This window comes from Accipiter gentilis, chromosome 21, assembly GCF_929443795.1.
Source record: "Accipiter gentilis chromosome 21, bAccGen1.1, whole genome shotgun sequence".
Taxonomy (NCBI): Eukaryota; Metazoa; Chordata; class Aves; order Accipitriformes; family Accipitridae; genus Astur; species Astur gentilis.
This window is the reverse complement of record NC_064900.1, coordinates 22,897,681-22,921,527: the sequence shown is the minus strand read 5'-3', so window position 1 is coordinate 22,921,527 and position 23,847 is coordinate 22,897,681.

The following is a 23,847-nucleotide window of genomic DNA, read 5'->3' as shown; positions in this document are numbered from 1 at the left end:
TAGTGCAGTTTCTCCGGAGAATTTTTGTTCCAAGATGTATAGGTACACTGTGTCTGGAGCTGTACAGTTGCAAGAAAACACTTGGGTCATGACTATTTTGGGTAACAATAGCAGCTATTTTCATGTTTTCTGATCTCTTAGCAATAAATATGCATGCCTGATGTTCTTTGGAAGCTTTTTGGAAAGCATAAATGATAATCCATAAAGTTAATTTAAAAACAACAATTCCAACTCCAGAGATCTCAGATAGGGCTTCATGAAGTATATAGCTGAGCACTTTAATTGTTTGGTATCCTAAATGGAGTAGGATTGGGATACTGTCTTTGGATATGTCGTCTTAAAGTATGTATATAATGCTACCAGTGATACTCAGCTGTGCTTCAGAGGGAGAAGACCCTTGACCAGCTTCTGCATAGACTCTTCTGTCTGTAAGTAGGCTTTCCCTGATTTGAGGGATGAATGGCTAAGCCAAAATACAGCCACATGAAAAAGCAATATACTTAAGGAGCCAATCTAGTCTTCTAATGACTGTACGGCTTGGAAATAATTTTTGAAATGCATGCTTCCTCACTGACTTGGTTCCTTTGGTTTGATTCTACCTACCAAGCAAAACCCAAGGGTATGCCTTTATTTCTCAAGTGGTGTGCACTAGGACAGTTCCTTGGAGCACATGAATCACTGATTTTTCTTTTATTGCCTAGGGAGTTCAGGGTCTTGTAACTTCACTATATTTATTCTATTTATTTTGCTGTAACACCAAGTAAAACTTGCTTTGTGTCTACCAGAGCAAACAGGCCTGTGGACTTGAGTGTATGGTATGCTAAAAAGCCTGTGGAGTGACAAGGATGTTGAATGGGTGTAAATATTCTGAGAAGTATTTCACTCCGAATGAACATTAACAATATTTGCTTAGTGATTCATAATAAACTGCTCAAAAACGCCTCAAAATGCCAGTGAATTCTTTACAGACAGACCTATGATCATGTGGAATCTTCTTGATCTTCAGTTTGTTCCTCACAAAATGAAAGATGCATGTGATGTTGTTGATTTTTCACAAAACAGCCCCTGGATAAAGAACTGAAAGTTTCTGCTTCAGTGATTTCAAAATGTGGGGAAAAAATATAGCAGTTGTGTTCATGGGACTTGGCAGTCCAATCTTATGGTCCTCAATGAAATTAACTCTAGCATTGTGGGCATCAAGGACAAATGTGGACTCTGATAGATCACTTGCAGGCCTGTGCGTTGTGGAAGCCTTTATCAGAGTAGAAAAACTTCTTGCAGTAATACGAACATGTCTACACATAAAAAAATAAAGCAAATTATTCTTTATTGACTGTAAACTTTGTCAAGAAGAATGTGATTTTGAAACTGAAGAATACACTGACAAATGTTTTTCTCTATGACACAGCTTGGCACATTAGAGTACTGTAATGCACCCATGGGAATGTCTGTAGGGACTTGATATGAGCCTCAAGCAGTGGCTAGGACATGCAGGTAATAATTGTTGATAATATTTTTATTTCCTTTTGATTGTCAGAGTGACTCAAAGGGAGCATGGCACAAACTCAGGGCATAAAAATCCTCTCTGCTGGTAAATATCAATGCTGCTAATGAAAGAGCATATGCTGATCCAAGCTCACAGCAGCCTACTTTGATTTGGCTTTTTAAGGACTGCTTGCTCTTAATGAATAAAGAGATTTGTCACTATTTTCAGATTACTTTTCTGATTAAACTACTCAGAATTTAACTGAATGCAGAAGGAGCATTATTGACTAGCGACTGTGCCAGTTAGATAAGCTTGATGCCTGCCTCCGCAATTAAACTCGGCATGTGCCTTCAGTGCATCTTGGTGTGTTGTGGAGAGATGGAGAAATAATCGTCCTCCTTCACAGTACTAGATGATCTTGATTCTCTTTGTCCAGTCTGGTTTGGTGAGGTGGGGATACTTTCTCGCTAAATGGGAGGCAGACTGGGCTATTCTGTAAGTTAGTGTGGGCTCTCTGGCCCCAGTCTTTACTGAAGCTGGTGTTGACTTTTAAGGTCACACCTTTTTACATGCTCAAATTCAGTACACACCTCAAAGGTGACTTCTGCAAATGAGTTGTGGGTAGCTACTGAGACGTAGATACATTCAGTCTGTTGCTGTTGTCTATTCAATTTGCCTGTCTACACCTTTGTAACTCGAGCAGAATGTCGTCATTTTCCAAGTTCTGCCTGACTAGAACCCATACCCAAATCTCATCACTGGTACCAAGAGAGAGAGTAAGAGATGAAATCCAGGCATGTTTTGGAGTTGGATGCCGTGACAGTCTCTTGTATGCCATGACTTGGGAAAAGGTTCTGTGGCAGATGGAAGGAAGTTCCTCTAATACCTCTGTTAGCTGTTAGAACTGTGCATATTTTTTTTTTTTTCTGATGTGTTATTTACATTTGGCTTTGGAAGAAACCCTTGGGTTTTTTTAAAGAAACCTAAGTGACTCTCACGTGCCTTACAAATGGCTCAGCATGTGATTTGCCTTTGGTCATGCAGGAAGCCTGTGTTCCTTCAGTTGTTATGCGCTACCCCCATGCTTCTATGTATCTGCATACCTGTCCTTTGTGTTTGCTGTGGCAAAGAGCAACTTGGGGGTGTTACCTCTTGGGCTGCAGTTAATATAAGGGGAGGTGGAAGAAAAGAGGGAAGGAGAATCTTAAGGTAGCAAGCTACAAAGATACTATTCTCGAGTGCTTTTTACTTTCTAATCCCACCTCATTTTTCTCTATTCAACGTGGTCACAGGGAGAAAGTCTTCATTAGCATCTGCAGCAAGAATTAGATACATCCAGGAAAAAAAACAAACTAATGCAGCTATTAATGTCACAAATAAATGTACTAACTATTGTTCAGTATCACTGCTTGAATCTCAGAGTGTTACTGATGCAAGTTTACTTACCTCCTAGTCCAAAATCAAAAGAAGCCTTACATTTCGTTGTGCAGAGGTACCAATAGCTGGTTGGTTGGCCTGTAAATATGCTTGAAAATCTGAAAGGAGTTAGTTTAGCTAATCCTTGCATGTAGTGATATGTCCAACTCTGGTGTGAGCAGCTGCTAACTTATGCTATTTTTCCCCTTCCTCTTCCTTATTACTTTTGAGTCCTTTCATCTGATTTTTAAACTATATGGGAGCCCAGTCATCACCCATGAAAGGCAGAGGAGGCAAAAAAAAAAAAAAAAAAATAAAATTTTTAGACAAAAAGCTGCTTTGAAATAACTACTTGCCTAAGGTAGTATGTTATGTGTTGACTGTATTGAATGCTGCATCTTGGACTCTCCTACTGAAAATATTAACCCAAGGCATTGCATAATGCCTGCATACTGAGAAGTGATCATAGAATCATAGAATGGTTTGTGTTGGAAGCGACCTTAAAGATCATGTAGTTCCAACCCCCCTGCTATGGACAGGGACACCTTCCACTAGACCAGGTTGCTCAAAGCCCCATCCAACCTGGCCTTGAACACTTCCAGGGATGGGGCATCCACAAGCTCCTCCCTGGGCAACCTGTTCCAGTGTCTCACCACCCTCACAATGAAGAGCTTCCTCCTTACATCTAACCTAAATCTACCCTCTTTCAGTTTAAAGCCATTACCCCTTGTCCTGTCACTACATGCCCTGGTAAAAAGTCCCTCTCTGGCTTTCTTATAGGCCTCCTTTAGGTACTGGAAGGCTGCTATAAGGTGTCCCCAGAGCCTCCTCTTCTCCAGGCTGAACAACCCCAATGCTCTCCCCCTGTTTTCATAGGAGAGGTTCTCCAGCCCCCTGATCATCTTTGTGGCCCTCCCCTCAACTCACTCCAACAAATCCATGTCCTTCTTATGTTGAGGGCCCCAGAGCTGAATGCAGGACTCCATTGGGGGGTCTCACAGGAGCAGAGGGGGAGAATCCCCTCCCTCTGCCTTCTGGTTACAATTCTTTTGATGCAGTCCAGGGCATGGTTGGCTTTCTGGGCAGCAAACGCACATTGTTGGCTCATACTCAGTTTTTCATCCACTAATACCCCCAAGTACCTTGTCCTCAGGGCTGCTTTAAGTCCCCTCATTACCCAGCCTGTATTTGCGCTTGGGATTGCCCCAACCCATGTGCAGGACCTTGCACTTGGCCTTATTGAACTTCATGAGGTTGTCAGGGCCCCACCTCTCAAGCCTGTCAAGGTCCCTCTGGATGGCATCCCTTCCTCCAGCATGTTGACGGCATCACACAGCTTGGTGTTGTCAGCAAACTTGCTGAGGGTGCACTCAATCCCACTGTCCATGTCACCGACAAAGATGTTAAAGAGCACTGGTCCCAGTAGTGACCCCTGAGGAACGCCACATGTGACTGCTCACCACTTGGACATCAAGCCTTTGACCGCAACTCTGAGTGCGACCATCTAGCCAATTCCTTATCGACTGAGTGGTCCATCTGTCAAACATCTCTCCAATTTAGTGACAAGGATTTCGTGTGGGAGAGTGTCAAATGCTTTGCACAAGTCCAGGTAGATGACCTCTAAGAGCACCTACCCCCAGTATCTCTTTATTTTAGAATGCTTCTTACTGTGGCAGAAAGAAGAAAATTGTATGTCATAAAGCCTTCCCCCTCCCAAAAAAAAAAAGGCTATTTAATGGCTTTTAAAGTGACACAGAATACAACATCCAAGTCCAAGGACAGAATAAGAGAAGGAAAACGAGAGGGATTTTGTGTGTGTGTGTGTGTGTGTGTGTGTGTGTGTGTGTCCTCAGCATCGTCCAGCTGGCAGCCTGTTGCCTGCTCCCATTCTGTCCCACCACCTGTTTCCCAGAGGGAGCACGCAATGGTGGTGCAGGCAGTGGTTGCTTCCCAGGGGACCAAATGGTGCCATTTGCATAAGATCTGACGCAGAAAGGTGGGAGTTGGTGGCTGCTGCTCTCGCTGAAATCCCCTGCTGAAAATGTTAACAGCCCAAAGAATCATCCTGCATTTTTGCATGACATAGATTTGCAGTTATTAATTTAGAAGCAGAAGGAATAATTGTCTAGTAGCAGACAGCAGCTGTTGTATTGAATACATCCCACTCTTTATAACTTGCATAGGTCTAGTGATAAAGCTAGTCACATTAAAAAATGACTTTTTTTATAACTAGTGGCTTCAACAGATTTTTTCATTGTTGAAACATTTCACATCTGCTTAACACTTGGAAACTTGGTTCACTTTAGTAAGAAAGGTGCTATTCCAGTTTTCCTGTTGTCTTTCTCTCTTCTACATGAACATTTATGTTGTGCTTACACTAGAACAATATGGCTTGCTATCCCTTGTTTGTTTTCAAACTATGTCTGTAACACAGTACAATTCTGTCTGCAAAACGTCTCCTGACAGTACCAGGAACCTCCTGCATGAACAGAAGTCTCCTCTGACCCGGGCTAACTGCTGTGCCTCACTGGTGGGATGCCTGGAGCGGTAAGTGGTAATGTTAGTGGTATGAGATACCGAGCTCTCTATAAATTTCCACCTAGTTCAGTTTTTGTATCTCCCAGTTTGGATCAAGGGGATACAGAATTTTTTTGGCAGTACATAGAGCATGGGCTGCAGAAGTAGCAGCCAGGTTCCAGACATCTACTATATTCATGGTACCCTGCATTAATGGTGCAGCTGTGCTGGTGTCACCCTTTGAGCATGTGCCCAGTTGGCCCAAAACAAATATGATTATGCTGGAGCTGAAACGGTGCTGTCTATTTTGATGTGGAACGTGGCTGCCTGTGGCATGGAGCCCTGTGCTTTGCAGGAAAGTAGAGGATTGGGGTTTGCTCTCCTCTGCTTGATGCACTCACTGCTTTGCACGTAGTTTTCTGGACTGGGAACCAGGAGTAGAAGAATTGGATGAATGAGAACAGCACCCCTAGGGCTAAATCCAGTCCCTGGAGTGAGGAACCACATCAGACAAGCAGTGGAAACAGAGTGATCTCTGTCCAGAAAGGTATAGAGGCCAAGAGACACTTAGAGTAGATTGGTCAAAGGAGGAGTGCTTGGAAAGGTGGTCTATGTCTTTTCTATCTAGTATGCAAATTCCTAGTGTTACTTGGGACCTGGCGGGGATTAAAAGAGGTACTAAAAAGGGGCAATATAATGGAGCCCTGCTGGCCACAGCTGATACTGCTGCTCACTGGTGTGGGGGGGATACACAGTGGCCAAGCTGGGTGGATTGTAGCACCCTGAGCCTGGAGGGAATGACAGCTGGGTTGGGCTTGCTCAACGAGTCCAGGGTAAGAAGGAGATGCAGAAAAGGACCTCAGGAGTAGTATTGTGGTAGCAGAATGCCTTGCTTTAGCATCTTGAACAAACAAGGTCAGGTTACAAAGCCAAAATGATAAAGCTCTTGTAAAAGCAAAATTTCCTGTTTGCGGTTTTCCTCTTCCTTAGCAGAAGTTACAGCTGCTACATCATCACTGTTTACTCAACAGGAGCAATGACTGCAGTCGTCCTGCTATGAGCAAGTGTTGCTCTTGCCACAGCGTCTATATACAGCATAGATGAGATTTATATTAGCATCAGGTGGTGCCTGTAGCCTGTCATGACTGGCTGTGTTTCCTACCACCATCCTCACTGGGAGAAGAGGGATGGTCCCCAAATTGTGATTGAGGAACGCCAGGTTTGTATTGTGGTTGACAGTGGGTTTTCATGGATTTCAGGTGGGTCACATGGCCATACTGTGTGTCAGGATTTCTGCTTGTTTTAGGGAGACTTCGGTGCTAGTAGAATGTCAACTGCATGTGTGCATGAGAGAGACAAGAAAGTATTGTTTGTCCTATATCAAGTTTTTGTGTGTTAATGCACGGCATGTGGTTTGGCCTTCCTATTTAGAGCACCTAAATGTGAAGATTCCCATCAGATGGGAAAATCCCCAGAGATGATGGAACTGCTATGATCTGGTAACCTGTCTGCTAGAAATGTCTTTGCAAGTGACAGATCACAAAGATAAACTGCACAACTCTGGTCTCTTTTACTTCCCATCTGCATCAGTTATTTAAATCACACTCTGTAACCCTGGCCCTGCTTTGGTCATCTCACCTGAGACCTTTGAGTCAAACTAGGTTAAAATGTACTTGCAAGAGAAACATTCTGGAATTATAACTTGCAGTGCATTAAACAAGCAAGTTTAAAAGCCAATGAGGGTGAAGAAAATGGAAGAAAGGTTTCTGAAGCCAGAGAGTAACCAAAGTGGAAGTAGGGCACCAGCTATGATTTGTACCTGAAACCTGTGAAAGCTGACCCCAGGCTTGCGATTGTATAGCAGCAGGTCTAACCCCTAATAGGCTTGGACAAATAAATAAGACCTTGCAGCAGTGAAAGTGCCTTACTGCGACTGTGCCTGCAGGAGCCTGATAGCGATTTTCTCAGCCAGGCTACACCTCACTGTGTTTTCCTCAACATAAAGCTCTTTTGCTTAGGCTTAGTTCCAGTGTTCAAGATTTCAGTGCTTTCTTAGCATGTTGTTTGTTGATCATCTGCCATATATTTCTTATATTAACAGCAGGGCAAGTTAAACATGGGACCTCATGTCTAAAATAGCTTTTTTTGATCAACACAAACTAACAGTGGTTTTATACTCTCTGATTAGGTTTTTGGGAGGGAAGGGGAACTTTTCTCAGAAGAATAAAAAAGTGGAAAATCTTTAAAGCTGACTGTGTCTCCAGCTGATCAAAATATTTGGACTTATGTGCAAAATAAGGAATTTTGGTGCAGGGGATTATTTTAGCATTTCTTTCTGTGGAGAGAAATGTGAATGAGCATGCATACATAAACACATGCAGAAGATGGGTACAATGACTCATGCAGACAAAAGAAAATTAAGCAAGCTGACAATGCAAGGGCTGATACTTAAAACAGTAGGGGTGTATAGTGAGCATTCTTGTAGAGTAACCATTATTTATTAAGTAGAGACAGAGTGAGTGGAGCTATACAAAAACATGCTTCAAAGAATTTGCAGCCTATTACAAACTCAGAAAAAAACACTGCAGGCACATAAAGTACATTAAGTGCTGGTACAAGTTAGCAGTAGTGAAGGAATCTGGCTGAGGTCATTGTTGAAAAGTATTGTGAAAGGAGTAAGTCTGGAGGAGAGGAGAGAGGAAAGTCATCTGAGGTGAAATTCTTTCAAAGACTCCAGTGGACCTGGCACTGGTTCCTCTGCGTTGGGTGGATTTTATCCTTGATGCTAGGGAAGGATGACTTCCCATTTGAAGATGCTGTTGGGGAGAGCGAGGAGAAAAGGGAAGCAGGTTGAATTGGTGGGAAAGGCTTTGCAGTGGGACTGGAAGGCAACTTTTGAAGGCAATGAGGGGAAGATGACAGCAACAAAGGGAAGAGGGAAAAATTTCGGGGTGTGGAGCTACAAAGTAACAACTGAGCTTGATTTGGAGCTAGTCAAGAAACACCCTTTTCAGATGGTGCTGAGCTGATTTTCAGGAGTTGAGTCAAGCCAGAGCATTCAATATCTTATGAAATATAAAAAACTTGTAAATAAGAGTAGAGGAGGAGAAAGATTTATGTAATTGATAAATTCACTATCTAGGCATTGGTATTCCTTATTTTGGGAGGTGGGGTGTTGTTTCTTAACTTGAAATAAGAATGATTATCTATGGCCTGTGTCATGGAGAAGATCAGAAAAGGAGCCTGTCACTGTGCAGCTCCCCAGTGATCCTTAAAAAAAACTTCCATGAACCCAGGAATAAGTATGAGGAAAAACAATGAAGATCAAAAGTGGGTTGAGAAAGAAGTTACTTATTAAATCACCCAGAGAGGGAAAAAAGGTGAAAAAAAACTTGTTTAATACATTAAGAAATCTAAAATAGGCATTGAGGTATTTGGCTGAAAGCTCTGATGTTCTTGGAAAAGCTGCTGGTGCCCACGCCAACACGTTTACAGCTAGTATGTGTATGTCTGCACAGCCACAGCAGTAGAGCAGTGCTGGGCTATGCAGACATGCTCTCAGGGCTTTGCATGAGACTGGCCTTGAGATTTTAGCAGAGAAGTGAAGTGTCATCTGGATCTGAAAAATGAGCAGTAGTGAGGTAAAACCATGAAAGGCTATATAGAGGGAACTGACTCCAAGTCCCTGGGTGCTCCCTTTGTTTATACTTAGTTGCTTCTAACTAGCACAGAAGTATAGTCTGGTGTGTGGGTGGTACCCATGCTGCAACCCAAGGCTAGTCTTTGCTTAGTTAAAGGTTAGTGCTGACAATACCATCATATCACTGCAAGCTGAAAAAAATGTAATGGGACTTCCTAGTAGTGAATTTTAGGGAATTTGCCTGATTTCTGCTTGCAAGGGACAAGAAAATAACAAATTACAGCTGGTGTAGCATAGCTATTGCGAGGGTTTCCACCAGCCATAGTTTTATACAGTTTGATGAAGTAGATTTACCTTACCTGCTCTACAAATTGTAAAAGAACCTACCCACACCTTCTCTTACCACATAATATTACTGTGTGCTCACTGGGACTGCACACATACAGTGGAGCCAAGCAGCTACAGGTAGCAGATGAGCCTGGTTGTTCTGTATAGCAAATTATGCAGAGAAGGGGCAGATGGCCTTTGTTCCAAGTCTTCAGATCATAAATTTCAGGAAGGAATTCCTTGTCCTTTTTCAAAATTACCCAGGAATATCTTCTGGCCTCGGATCTGTTAAGCTATGTATACCTAGCCTTTGCTTTTCTGCTGTGAAAACAAAGCAGGATTGTTTCTTTTGGGTGTGATCTTTGGCTCACTTTTGATGTAACTGCATGAGTGTTGGTAACACCGCATCTCTGCGGACTGACCTTGCTTACCTTTTTTATGGAGAACGTTGAGACTTAGACTAAACAACAGTGCATTTAGATATAAATTTAGGTAAACTGCTTGTTCCCCAGGTACCTCACTGTGCGTTTGGGGGGATTTGCCATTATTTTCAGTTTCTGCATTTCTCAACTCCTCGATTCTGAGCAGGGGTTCTGGAATTCATGGCCGTCTGCATTTATTTCATAACAGTGCAGACACTTCTAAGTCATTGAATTCAACTATCCTGACAAAAAATGTGCTTTTTCCAGCTGTCTTTTCCAGGAATGCTCAGAGTCCCTATGGCCCTAGTAGTAAAATGTCTGCTGTTGAGAGACAGTCTCTAAAGATTATTCGGGTACCACAAGTAAAAGATGCAGGAATGCTTGATGAAATGAAATAAATATTTTGAAACAATTTAGGTTTAATGGTGTAGCAGATGACTTTTTACCTATTTAGCATGTTAGTGTGAATATACCTTCTGTGTGTTTCCTCAGCAAAATCTGTTTAGAACAACATGCACAGATCTGGAAATAGAAACTTGCACTTTGGGAAAAAAAAATGCACCTGTGGACTGCTGCCCCTGCCAGATTAAAGGAGTTTATTACTCTTAGGGGAAAGCTTAATAGTCTGTTAATTGAGAAGACAGAAGAACTTTTACGCTTGGCTGCACACTGTTATTAGGAGCATAGGAATAAAGGGAGCAAACCTTAGCCTACATATTCAAGTAAAATTTTGCAAAATAAGTTTAACAAGGTAGTGATGGATTATCTGTGCTACAATGTGTGTGGTTCTCTGCAGAGCCCAAAAAGGCTAATAGTAGTAAAAGCATTGATTACAGACAGGGATTGTGCTGATTTTTATTATTGCCATGGACAAGGTGCAGTTGCCTAAGCAAGGCACATGTTTCGTCAACATTGTGTGAGGGCCAACACTGTGAGAAGAGCCAGGGTGTTTCTGGTGCTTCTGACTTAATCCACAGGTTTCAGAGTTGCCACCCTGTAATATCACGAAAGTGTGGAGAGAGGCCTAGCTTGCAGAAAATTACCAACGTTTCTGAAATCTCACCACTTTTTAAACGTTGGATCCAGACTACTAGATCAGAGTGATCACTGAGTTCCTTGAAGGTACAGAACAGTTTGTTCCAAGGTTTTGCTGGCTTTGTATGCAGGCAAAACTGCTGCTTTTCAGAGTGTGATCTGATGGTACCGTGATTCACACATAGTAGCACTGGTACCATGACAACTCCAAACTCAGCCATGCTTGTGAAGTTCAATCTCAGCTCCCTGTGCCAGCCCCATATTTTATAATTCCGATGTTTTGGGTTGGTTTGGGGTTGGGGTTTTTTTTGTTTGTTTGTTGTGGTTTTTTTAATGGTACAGTGTCACTCTGAATTGCTTCTAAGATTTTAATGCAAGTTGTTACTGCCCCAACTTAAACAGGCAAAAGCACACTTAACATTAAACTTGCAAACACTTATGGGTCTTACATTTTTGTACCTAAGTAAGTTATGGCTCTGTAAATGAGAAATTATTTGATAAACTCTATTGTGACTGATTCTTATCGACTTAAAAGAAGTCAGGCGTGCAACTGTGCTGCCAGTATGAAGTCTATGAAATTTAGATCTTGGGCATGCTTGTGAGTAGCTCCTGGCACTTGCACGTGGCTTTGCCTGGGCAGCTGCCTGAGCCCCCATCTCCATTCTGGGAGCCACAGAGGTCTCTTGCAAAAGAAACTGTGTGCTTTTGAATCTGCATATCTAAATCCAGTACATTTCCAATGGATCTATGTCATATACCATTTGGGAGAAGATTATTTTAAAGCAATGTTTAGAGCATCTGCACTGGGGAACATAGAGAGTGTGCAAGTGTTGCAAAGCAGGAGTAACATTTCTTTTTATGTTTGTACATTTCTTGTCACTGTGATTTAGAGATGCTACCACAGGTTTTAAAAAAGTTCTTTTTTTCACCCAGCAATGTAAGTTAATTTCAATACAAATGCTCTTGTCCTGTCCTTTGGGTATTTGCTATGGGAGAGAAACTCACCCTCTAGGGGTACTTACACTAACACACGAGACATACACCGGTCTTGCCCCAAAATTTGAACACCACCTGTGTTTTAATCAGACCATCATCTGTTTTTATAGACAAGAAATTGGTTCCAGTGCAGAAGGCAGAGCTGGATGAAGGCACAGCACCAGGGTCTGTCTCCTTGTCAGGGAGAGCCCATAGCCAGCCAGGCCCCTGCCCCACGTGGCACTTTTGGGAAACCAGGTTTCGAGGGACTGGTGGGCAAGCATTCATAATGTGCATATTTTTTTAAACTTTGTGGTTTGCTCAAGAAACCTCTATTTATGCTCCTATTTAAAAAAATAAAATAAAATCAGGGCTGCTGTGCAGGAAGGGTTTGCATCTGGCATGATGCGACAGCTACACTGTTAGGAGCTTTTGGTGGCTGTCGTGCTGGAGCTGACAAGGGTTTTAGCAGGAGGGGGTGGTTTATGTAAAGAAAACTTACTAACTCCTATTGCAAGCTTGCTGTAGCTGTAGCTCGAAGCACAGGAGCCGGCTCTGTTGCTGTACCATATTTGTCTTGACCATCAGGCTATATGCCTGGTTGAGTCCTTGCTGCTGCTAAGTTTCCAGTATTTTCTTCTGTGAAACTGTTTGTTTAAAAACACAGATAATCAGGGCCGTTGGTGTAGATAACGGCTTCCCAGGAGGCAGGCACAGCATCCGCAAGGGCAGGGCCCTGCTGACCCCACTGCATCGTCCCTGTCAGGTCGGGCAGCAGGTTCTGGCACCACGGCGGGCCTGTCACTGTCCCTGCCTCCCTCATGGCAGCACCCGTCCAGCCCCACGGTGGCTGCGGGGTCTGGGGCTGCCTCCAGGCCACCCCCGCTCCCTGCAGAAGCGGTGGGACGGGCCTGGCCGGTGAGGCCTTGCCATGCCTTGCTGGGGTGGGTGGCTCAGGCCGTGTCCCCAGCATCCCTGTGCCATGGCAGGAGTGGGGGAAAATAATGTCTGTCGAGCTCTCAGATGAGGCACTTTTTCTCGTTCAGGGGGAGCAGAGGGCAGGGGCCCAGGCAGTGCATTTGGTGGTGGTATCTGAGAGCGCTGGAAGATAATATGGAATTTGCTTGCAAGACATGCACCATCCACTGATGTATTTTTGTAAATCGCAAAAAGGCGGGGGGGGGGGGGGGGGGGGGCAGGACGGGATGGGACACAAAAAAAAACCCCAACCCCAAGATGAAGAAGAGGAACTCTTCAAACCTTTCTTTCAAAGATGTTTTTAAAAACATGCAGCAGATCTATTTTGTCTCATGACAAATACTGACTAGCCTCCTGATACAAATTCTGTCAGTTCTGCCAAGAGCTGAGATTATTTTGGGCTCGTCCGGATCATGTCAAACCTGTTCGCACCCTCTTATCCCGGCACCAGATGTACCAATGTACTGCTCCGGCTGGGTCATGCTGCTGCTCCGACCAGTACAGCTATGATGCAGACATAAAACCCAAACCAGTGCCCAGCATGGGAATGTGCTGCAGCCAGTCCCTCCTCCCAAATCCTCCCGTCCTGGGAGCAAGAGAGAGAGAGGCTTACTTTGCCATCCCACAGGAGAGGGCTTCTTGGGGCCAGAGCTTGCAGGGGCACTTGGGGATTGCTCAGAAAGGAGGAGATGGGGCTTGAGGAGAGCGGCTCTGCTGATGGCAACTCTCCCCCACCGACGACTCAATAAAGTCTCACAGCCAGCTGAAGCACCACCAACACTGTGTCTTTAGGTCTTGCTAGGACAAAGTCAAATACTGCGGCTAGTATGGCGTCTCTACTGTGCCCAGATCTACGAGCTACTTAACAGAGTCAAGGTAGTCTAAGGAAACATGATGACTGCTAGAGCTGCCACAGAGAAATTTGGAGTAAGACACTAGCGAAATAAAGGAGACAGTGTGCAAGCTGATACTGGCTTCCTGACCAAGGGTTTCACAGCCCCTGTCTCTCTGAGAGTGAGATCTGCTGGGCGTAGAGAAATGGCAATCCAGCCAGTTATCTGTGCCACCAGGTAGGGAGGAATCTCAGCCACTCCATAAACCAAGCAAGGGACAGAGACTGAAATGTGCCCAACAGAGGGAGAGGAAGTTTCTGTGTCTGAAACTGCTGTTCTTTTTTCACATTGGTGAAACTCAAGTCTGCACAACTACATCTGCAGAGAAGCATGAAAATTCCTCACAAGAAAAGCTTGTGATAACAGTTGGCATGCTTTGCAGACCAGAGATGCCGACAGACGGCTCTCAGGAAGTGAATGGGAGCTCTGCACGAGAATATATTAACATCTGCCCACCAGGAACAAAGCTTTGGGGCCACATTTTCCAACAACTGAAATGAACTGACAGAGTTTGGGCAGGTGCCTTTGAATGTGGAGCGGTCAAAGATTTGCATCTCCCTTCTGCAATAGGACAGCCCAATTGTGTAATCTTCCTGGTGGCTAATCTTTCCCCATACACTTGGTTTCCATTGCTCCAAACTGACTCAGTGCTCTGATATAGCCTGCCAACTGTTGGGATTTTAAGGCAATAAAGAAACGAACAATTTGCAATTTTTTTTTTTTTTTTCCATGTGCTTGTTTTAATGTGTTCAGATGTAGAAGTACTTTAACTGTATAATGCCCCAGATGTCTGAAGGCCTCTCGGGAATGAGAGCGTGCATCGGTGATACTGTAGCCCGGGACTGTTTTTTGTGTGCATTAGGAATGACTACAGTTAGTAATAGAAATGTAGGACAGGAAACCACCTACCTAGAGAAGAGATTGACTACAGATGGAGCCATGCACAATAATTCTGAAAACCAAGCAATATTTAACATTCAGATAAAATGAAGATAAGTCTGAAACTCAGCCACTCAAAAAGCAAGTTAAAGTAGGTCAGTGAGTTTAGATGCAGCACGGCAGTTTGAACAACTCACAGAAAGTACCTGCATATTTTTTCAAAACATAGGCACTGCCTAAAGCCATTGCTTTGCAGCAGATCCAGAAGTCGACTGAACATCGAAAAGTCTGATCCAAGACCTTCCAATGCTGCAATAACATAGAAAATGAGACTAAATCATCATCTTTTCTTAAGAAGTGTTCAGTCAGGGAAAAAATTTAAAAGGGTTAAGCTTCAGCAGACACGTGCCCTACTTCTCATATGAGCTTACTAGAAGCAGTGGTAGAAACACAACCCTGTGAGAGCAAGCCAAGCCTGAACTTTGGTTTCAGCCACCTTGGGGTTTGTGTGGTGCCACAGTACTTCCCTCCAGCTCAGTCCTGCCCACCACTGGCTGCTTTGTGCAAGGGCAGAGCCTACCTACAGCCAGGGCTGCCAAAGACCTCCCTGCATATGACAAGGTTGATTGAGTGTTAGTGTGGAGAAGAAAAGGTAGCAGGTATTCAGCTTCCCCTGGCAATGTAGGTTAGTAACGGGGAAGTAATGCCTGTCTGAGAACCCAGCAGGGCACCCAGAAATGCAGCAGGCTGGGGCAGTCCTATCAGAAACGCCTGTACTGGTCACCATTAGGAAAGCAGGCAGGAGGATCACTGTTTCATCACATGGGTCCAATGCTAGTAATAAAAATAGAGTTAATGATAACTTCTTACTGGGGAAGAGCAGCAGCATTGGCCAATTACTAGGGCTTCTCCCTTTTTGTGTTGGTATTTCTTCTCTACTGAAAACTCAGAAAATTCTGGTTCTGGCATGCTATTTTTCTGCAGGTTTTCAGCCCAAAACAAGAGTTGGTTTAAAAAACTAAAAAAAAAAAAAGAAGGAAAAAAAAAAAAGAAAATCCCAATCCAGAATGAAGTGACACCACGTAGCTGGCTAGAATCCTTAATTTCTTATGATAGCACAGGAAAGCTTGTACAGACTTTCGCAGTGAATGACTCAGGTTGGTATTTAAATTTATTTGAGAAGAAATCAACCTAAAAATATAAGTGAAGACTGATGCAGTTTTCTAGGTTAGGTCTGCCTTATTTAGTGAGCCTCATTACATGTTCAATGACATAAAACCAGGTGGCAGTTGACACACTAAACCAGTCTAAACAGGTCACAGTCTGCTCCAATGTCAATCATTTGCCTGGGGTCAGGAAGTAAAAGTAGGCCATGACTTCATTTCTAAAAACATCAGATTCATTTTTGTTCCTTGTTAGTTTTGTTCAACTTTCATGTTGAAATACAGTGGTCACATGCATCTCATGTAAGTAGCTGAATCTGAGACTGTGTCTTCAGTAGGAAGCCACTGCACAAGTTTGCTGCTGCTCCTCAGTGTGCAGTGTCTACCTCTTCCTTTTTTTTGGCTGCTGAAAGGGTGGTTGTTCATTATCCCTCCTGCCTCGAGCAAAAAATAATTTCAAATTTCACAGAACAGCTCTCAAAACACCTCGCTCTATGTATGCCAAAGGTATACACATTTGTGAAACATCCTTGCTGGGATAAAAGTCTTAGCTAATCAACTGGCATCGCGATCTTTCATTTGGTGCAGCTCTGCTGATTTACATCAGCTGATTGATACCTCTGGTGCCTCTCTTTTCAGTTAGCAGGGTAATTACAACAATATACCTTTTTGCTAAAATAGAGTTTTCTGAAAATATATCGTATACAGCAGCCAGCCAAAAGCTGATGCTGTTTGAAAAGAGAGCTTTTTTAAAACTGCATTTTATATGAAACAAAGGCATACATTTATTTCAATGGACAGCACTTAATTGTACAATCCTACCAGCTTCATTCCTTGGTTTCCTATCTCCAAGTGTTTACTCCATAGGAAAAAAATTAATATTCCTTGAAGTCTCAAAAACCAAACCACAGCATTTTACTTTCTTTTCACCTCCAATCCAGCTGTAAGGCCAGGAATTAAAGAGCAAGGTTCTCCTTTTCAGTCCCACGCTAAAGAGCAGTGAAAGCAGTGGTAGATCAGCAGAGAACTGGCCTGAGATTTTTCTACTGGGGCTGTATCCCAGTCTGTGTTTCTTTTAGTATGCAGCACCACTTTCACTGTGTGATACTTCATCATGTCAGTGATGCTTTCACCAGGTATTTTGGAGGCTTTAGTAATAAAAACATAGGCAACTGCTGAATCAAGTGAAAATTCATCACAATCCTTTTAGATAAGATGCTGAAGAACCCTTGACACAAGTCTTTCGGTGATAAATTTCTATTGTGTATTAAATAAAATTACTTAGAATCATATTCCAATTTTTAATTCCAGGCAGCTGCATGGATCATCAACATTCCTAAAGGATCTGAGGTAAATTCAATTACTGAGAAATGTTTCACCTGATATAGAAAAGTTGAGTGGTGTGCATTACATTATTAGATGTTTGTTTATTGATTTCTGAGGAGTTATCCTATTATGGTTTTTTAATCCTGCTAAAGACTGCCTCAGACTTTGGGTTTGAACAGCCATATTGAAGGAGCGATTTATTTGGTCCTGGTGTGAGAAAAAAAAAAAAAATCAGCATTTTTAAATTTTTCACCAGTTGGAAATTAAGATTTAAATTTGACAAGGATCAAATCTGGATTAAGTATTTTAGATGCACTTCTCAATAGAAAAGAGTGAACAAGCAGAAAAATTCTGAGACAGTTCATAGATGGAAAAAAATACTGCTGTGCAAATTTTGGGAGAGAAATTTGCTGGAAACTGAGATGGAAGCTTTCCAAACTCTGATATGTACTGCGGCATAAGCTGGATATTAATGGTATCTTCCATTAATTGTTATCTTTATCACAGTTCTGTGTGGATCAGTAAATTCAGTGTAATATACTAAGAGTTCAGCGTGTATATAGCTGGTGCATTGGGGAAGTAGTTTCGTTCATGATTACAGAGTGATTTGAGAGCCCCCCAACAGAAATGGCACACACTCTTGCTGTTATTAGGCAGGCCTTCCTGGGTTGACTTCAGCAGATTTGCAGCTTCTATTGGATATAGAGATACTAACTCCTTCCCAAAATTGCGTGAGCTGTATCATGTATCTTGTGTCAATACCCAGTTAGAGGCAGCTGCTTGCTGGGGTGGGCAGCAGGAGAGAAAGGACTCTTCAGTTCGTAGGCTTCAACTGCGGCCGACAGAACGTGGCTGAGCAAGGCCTTTGAGTTATGACTGTGAGTCTGGATGAGATGAGTCCTGTGCTGCTTAGTCCTGATGCAATTTTCATCCAAAATCACTGTGCGTGGACCTTCCACAGAGGATATGAGTTATTACCAGGCCTCTCTTAAATAATTGCTTGTCACCTGCTGCAGAATGGGATACAACAGTACCATCTCCTCTTCTTCCCTGTTTCCAGCAAAAGAAACTCTAGGTCAAACCCAATACTACTTCTTTTAGCCACTCATATGTTCTCTTTTCTTCTGGCTGGTTCAAAGTACACCTTTACACACTAGAGACCAAGCGAGAATGAATTCTCCAATTCCATATGTCTGAATACAAACCTGAGACTGAGCCATAAGCAGTTAAAAACAAACCCCAAATCCTGGGACCAAAGACACTTGTGCTTCACAGTTCTATAAATACATTCTGATTTTGCAAAGCAACGTAGTACTGGTGTTTGCCATTACCTGGTAGAATAAATAGATGTGATCTGTTAAGAAAAAAAAAAAGTACTTTTTAGACTTCTATATGAATCTGCAAAGCATGATAAAGCTGATTGTGGGAATATTTGGTAAGGACTGCAAACTAAAGTGAGATCATTTTCCCAGTGGAATGTTGATTACTCATTTTTCTTGTTTTCCTTCATAGGAACTCTTGCCAAGGTTATGTATTTTAGGATCATAAGTGTAATTGTATCCTCAGAGCATATCAGTTCTGTTTATGTAGAGGGCATCATGGCATGTGTCATATGAATTCACTGGTCAAATGCTATCTAATGCTGGTCTGCTTTAGTTCAGATTATCAGTAGTTTGTAAGTGTAAGACCATGATCTTTGTTGTCATTCAGTAGATATCTAAAACAGAGATCATCAAACCTTTTTCTCAGAGTAATCCTGCTGTTGACAACATAGGTTCCTTAGTGATAGAAGAAAAAAGTGCTCTATTTTGAGTTTGTTGAAGGTCTGCAGAAATTAGTACTGCTCTGTTTTAATTTTCAGAATAATTGGAATATAACCAGGAATCTTCTATTTACAGAAGCACATTTTCTAAAATAAAACTGAGAACTCTGCCTTGTAACCACAGCTTAGCATCCAGCATTGAAAAATCAGTGTAAGTTTTAATAAAGTCTTTAATGAAATTGAAGGTTTGTGTAACAGAACGCCACAGCTTCTCGAAGTATCACAGCTGTATATGTTTTCAGTATAAAATATTACTGGCTTGAATATAATGAAAGTATAAGAAGAAAAGATGCTCTACTGAAAAATCTATTTCTGACTTCAAAGAAACTTAAACAGAAGAGGTAGAAAACATTAGGTCACTGATCGCTTTCTCCAGAGCCCTTAGAAGTCAATGGGAATTGCTGGATTGGATGCAATCAACCACAGCAAATGTGAAAGCTTGGTATGAAAATACCCTCATAAGCAAAGAGGTATGATGTCTCATGGTTGTGGATGCCAGCAAATTACTTTCCATGAGGATTCTTAAAAACATTACTTTTTCAACAAATAGATGTATAAAATATTTCATGCTATACTTTATACCTCTTTTCCAGGTTCCATGCTTTTAGTTGCAGCCCACTGATTCAACTAAGAGTGAGGAATTCTAACGTGTTCACACATTGCTCTCAAAGGTGTTAACTCTTCACATAACTAAGAAAGTTATTAAGTTTAAGTTATTTCTGTGTTTCAGATAGTCTCCTGAATCTCATTATGATTGTGGGCAAGTTACTGTAACTGCTATTGAGCCAGGTTGCTGTTTATTTCAGTTCATGTTGTGTTAGACTTTGATTTCTAGAACTGGTTCAAATCTACATATTTTGATGTAACCAGTAGTGAAATCTCCAATTAAGCAAAGGGGCTGAAATAACCAAGATTTACATTGATAGAGGAGTGTAGGAAAGTTTCCTTCTTGGCTTGGCTGTAGTGATTTTTATTAACATTTTATTTCCCTGTTGTAGCCAGGTGATACTGGTTATCCACTGCACAATATAAAGTAAACAGCAGCTGGTTGGCTCCAATATTATTCTGTAGATGTCTTCAGTATAGCTGTTTCAAAATTCAGGCTGGTATATCACTTTCCATATGTTTCACAGTGAATTCTCAGGAGAAGAATGTCTGTCTTAGCCTAGATACTTCCAGTCACACTTTCCTGGTGTGGAAAAAGTCCTCATTCATACTTAATTACAAATGTACTTTTTCTAGATCTCCACAAGCATTGGCATTTGCTGTTGTTCTTCTAGCTGCCTGCCATTTGTTCGCTGGCATTGTCAATACGGGTGAAAATAAAAAAAATCTTTGGGAAAAAAAAAAAAAAAAGGATTTACCACTCTTTGAAAGATTCTATCACAAGCAAGGTCATAGCAAAATACCTCAAGTAAGCCTGATAGTAGCAGCATAAAATATCCAGCAAGTATCCTGTATACTAAGGGAAAATGCAATCTCATATTTTTCTTAAAAAATAAAATTAAAAAAAAAAAAGGAGATTTTTAGTGTTTACAGGTTACTCTTGCCCTGATTAGCCATAGATCTTACTAGAATCATTGGAGGTACCCAGTAAGATCTTATTTGTCAGTATTACAGGTGAAAGCTTAGAAAATGGAGGTTTATAATAAGGTCAGCTGCAAAAGGCCAGAAATACCTTCATGCTTCCCAGGCAGTGGGGTAGTGAGCGATGCTGTACAGGTGGTAGGGGCAAATACTTATTTCCCATTTTCTGTGGAGTGTCAACACACTGATCCATGCTGCTAAGCCTACAGGTTAAGGTTTCCTATTCAGCAAAATATGTAGTATAGCTGTGGCCGATATATTCTCATGCTGTCTCATGTTTTTTTGTGAACTTTGAAGACTATTCAGCCTAAGAGAGAAAGCAAATTATGAAATTTTTCCTGTAAGGGTGTTTCTTTTTTCCCAGGGTTACCTGTACTAAATGGCTCATTAGGGTGAAGAGGCAGCGGAGCCATAGCAGCTAATTTGCACAGTGGTGAGTGAAGACTTTAATTGTTTCTTGTCTGGCTGATAATCATAGAATCATAGAATGGTTCGGGTTGGAAAGGACCTTAAAGATCATGTAGTTCCAACCCCCCTGCCATTGGGAGGGACACCTTCCACTAGACCAGGTTGCTCAAAGCCCCATCCAACCTGGCCTTGAACACTGCCAGGGATGGGGCATCCACAACCTCTCTGGGCAACCTGTTCCAGTGTCTCACCACCCTCACAATGAAGAACTTCTTCCTTACATCTAACCTAAATCTACCCTCTTTCAGTTTAAAGCCATTACCCCTTGTCCTGTCACTACCTGTCCTGGTGAAAAGTCCCTTTCTGGCTTTCTTGTAGGCCTCCTTTAGGTACTGCAAGGCTGCTATAAGGTCTTGTGGTTTAACCCCAGCTGGCAACTAAGCCCCATGCAGCCACTCACTCACCTCCCTCACAGTGAGATGGGGGAGAGAATTAGAAGGGAAAAGTGAGAAAACTCATGGGTTGAGATAAAGATACTTTAATAAGTAAAGCAAAAGCCGTGCACACAAGCAAAGCAAACCAAGGAATTCATTCACTACTTCCCATCAGCAGGCAAGTGTTCAGCCATCTCCAGGAAAGCAGGGCTCCATCACCCGTAACGGTTACTTGGGAAGACAGACGCCATCACTGTGAATGTCCCCCTCCTTTCTTCCTCTTCCCCCAGCTTTCTATGCTGAGCACGATGTCGTATGGTCTGGAATATCCCTTTGGTCAGTTGGGGTCAGCTGTCCCAGCTGTGTCCCCTCCCGACTTCTTGTGCCCCCCCAGCCTCCTCGCTGGTGGGGTGGGGTGAGAAGCAGAAAAGGCCTTGGCTCTGTGTAAGCACTGCTCAGCAGTAAGGAAAACATCTCTGCATTATCAACACTGTTTTCAGCACAGATCCAAAACATAGCTCCGTACTGGCTACTTGGAAGGAAATTAACTCTATCCCAACCAAAACCAGCACACCACTGCATTCAGGGGTTGGATGGTGGAGGCTAGTGACATCCTGGGCTGCATTAGGAGGAGTGTTGCCAGCAGGTCGAGGGAGGTGGTCCTTCCCTTCTACTCAGCACTGATGAGGCCACACCTGAAGTGCTGGGTCCAGTTCTGGACTCCCCAGTGCAAGAGAGAGATGGATGCACTGAAGAGAGTCCAGCAAAGGGCCACTAAAAGGATTAAGACTGGAGCATCTCTCCTGTGAGGAAAGGCTGAGAGGGCTGGGACTGTTCAGTTTAGAGAAGAGAAGGCTCGGGGGGGATCTTATCAATGTATTTAAATATCTGAAGGGAGGCATAAAAAAGACAGACAGGCTCTTTTCAGTGGTGCCCAATAGCAGGACAAGAGGCAATGGGCACAAACTGAAACACAGGAGGTTTCACCTGAACATAAGGAGAAGCTTTTCTAGTGTGAGGGTGACAGAGCACCGGCATGGGTTGCCCATAGATGTTGTGGAATTTCCATCCTTGGAGATACTAAAAAATCTTCTGGACATGGTCCTGGTCAGTCAGCTCTAGATGGCCTTAATGTTTACAGCCCTTGTATTGTTAAACTTTGGAAGTTAGGGGTTTCTTTTCACACAACAGGTCCCTTAAAAAAAATAAAAATAGCAGTAGCACTTTGTTTTGAATTTCTAGAATGGACTTTTCTGATCTTCTTTTTTTCTAATTTATTAAATTAGAAGTATTACAGTTGATCTATCTCTCAGTCTATGAAATTTCAGAAATGAAGCATATTCAGTGGCAGGACTGTTATATCAGCAGAGACAATGGCAGTACAATAGTACCTCTTCTTTGCCGTTGACGTGATTCCTGGGCTTGATCTGTAGCTCACTGAAGATAAATGGAGAATGCCTACTGAGTTTATTCAGACCTGAACAGGGATCTGAATTAAACTCAATGCACAGAGAAAGACAAGATTTCTCTTTTTTATATCCTCAGAACTTGAAATTCTTCTGGCGGCTTTGCCCACTGAGTAAAAGTAACTTTTCATTTAGCAGCTTTTAGATGCATAGCCTTAATAAGAATATAATTTATTTTATCGTCACTGGTTTAATTGCTTAGATTATGATGCTTCTGAATATGAATGGATAGAGCATAGTTAAAAACTGTCTCATGATATTTCACAAAAACTTAGCATGTATTTCATGTGTTAGAGACAACTAGGCTGAATGTATATTTTTCCTCCCTGAGTAACTTCTGAGTAATTTGTGAGAAGAGATACAACACTGAAGTAAGAATCTGTAAAATACCATGACATAAAACCCCCAAGCTTTTTGTCACAAAGAAGTTCAGCCTTGTATTTCTGATGCATGTCTAAATTCTGTAAGGATTTCAGTCTACAGATTTGAAAATGCCTAGAAGACTGTATCAGCACCTTACCAGTTTCAGTGCATCCAATGTTTTGCCTAAATATGTCTGCCTCTGTTGATATACTGCCTAAACACCAATAGAGTAGTTTTACATTTGGAACAAGTTCTAAAATTTAAATCAGGAAAAGACCTTTGCTGCATTTTCTATAAACTTTAGAAAAAGTCTACAGAAGAAATGATATAACCTAGATTAACAGTTACAAAAAGATTAATAGTAATATTTTGTATTCAATGGGACAAGAGATTGGTGTTATATAATATTTCAAAGCTGCTGAACAAAGCAACTTGATAATGGAGGTAATATGAAGTGAAATATCCAAGGTTTAAAGAAACTCTGATGGAATGATGCTGTTAAAGTCACCAGGAAGGCTGCATCTCTGGAGACAGCCTTAGCAAGGAACTAGGCCAATGAACTGAAGCTCTCAGCTTCATCTTTAATAGATAAGAAGCTCGTTTTGCAAAAATCAGTGTAGCACAGTTAAATTGAGGCTCTGGTAATTACAGTGGCTGAAGTTCCTCTGTTAGATATCTCTTCCATGCTTTCTCTTATTTATGCTTATGCT